This window comes from Orycteropus afer, unplaced genomic scaffold (assembly GCF_000298275.1).
Source record: "Orycteropus afer afer isolate SDZICR_OR568_19922 unplaced genomic scaffold, OryAfe1.0 scaffold00381, whole genome shotgun sequence".
Lineage (NCBI taxonomy): Eukaryota > Metazoa > Chordata > Mammalia > Tubulidentata > Orycteropodidae > Orycteropus > Orycteropus afer.
The window spans coordinates 393370-394393 of NW_006921968.1; positions in this window are offsets into that span (position 1 = coordinate 393370).

Here is a 1024-nt window from a genome sequence, read left to right on the forward strand (position 1 = left end):
CAAAGAGATACTGTTCTATAACAAAAATGCAAAACTCATTGCTGTACAGTGCACCCTGAGTGGATCTCAGCAGGATCAGGAAGCATACAAGAGAACACACAGCATGATTCCACGCATAAAAAGTCAAAAGTAGGTGAGCATGATGGTACAGCAAGTGAGAATAACCTTTGGTTTCCTTTAGGGAAGAGAATGATGTTGCTGACAAAGGATAGGCTGGAGGCTCCTCTGGGACGGTCACTGTTCCTTCACTGATGCTGCTGTTGATTATGTGACTTCACTTGGGATAAACCCACTGTCTAGGTTCCCTGGAGGATTAAACCAGTAACAGCTAGATAGGTAGATAGGTGGACCATAGAGAAATACACAAATAGATGGTAGTTAGGTAAGTGATGGATGGCAGAGAAAGAGAGGATGACACCAAGATGATAGAGACAGACAGATGCTAGACTTGCTACAAGAAAATGGCACATGTAATTTCCCAAACCCATAGGGCTAGTATCAGGCAGGGAACCTCTGCTGGTTCCTGGGATTGTGGGGGCTGGTGAATGCAAAATCTGTGGGTCAGATGGCAGGCCGGAGACTTCTGCAGGCTTATGTCCCAGGATCCAGATGTCAGACAACAAGCAGAGTGCAGTTTCAGAGAGAGTGGGTGTTGCCAGAATATCTACACTCTGGAGACAGGCCATGCTCCCACTGAAATGTCCCTTTCAGCTGATTGTCTGATCCTGTCAGACCACACCATGGAAGGTGATTACATTATGGAAGATCACCCATCAAGTGTCTGCCAAACCACTAAGAATCACAGCCTAGCCAAGTAGACACATAACATTAACCGTCACAGCCTAGACTCAGCTTGCTTCCAATTGGATAGAGGAATCCTTTACATGTGTTCAGAAGTTATTGGACCTTAACTCTTGAGCTGAGAGACAGGTGGGTTTTCTAATTTGAGCCTGAGATTTAGAGATTGGAAATTTTAATGGTATCTACTTGCAGGCACTTACCTTCTGCAAGCAACCTGGTACCT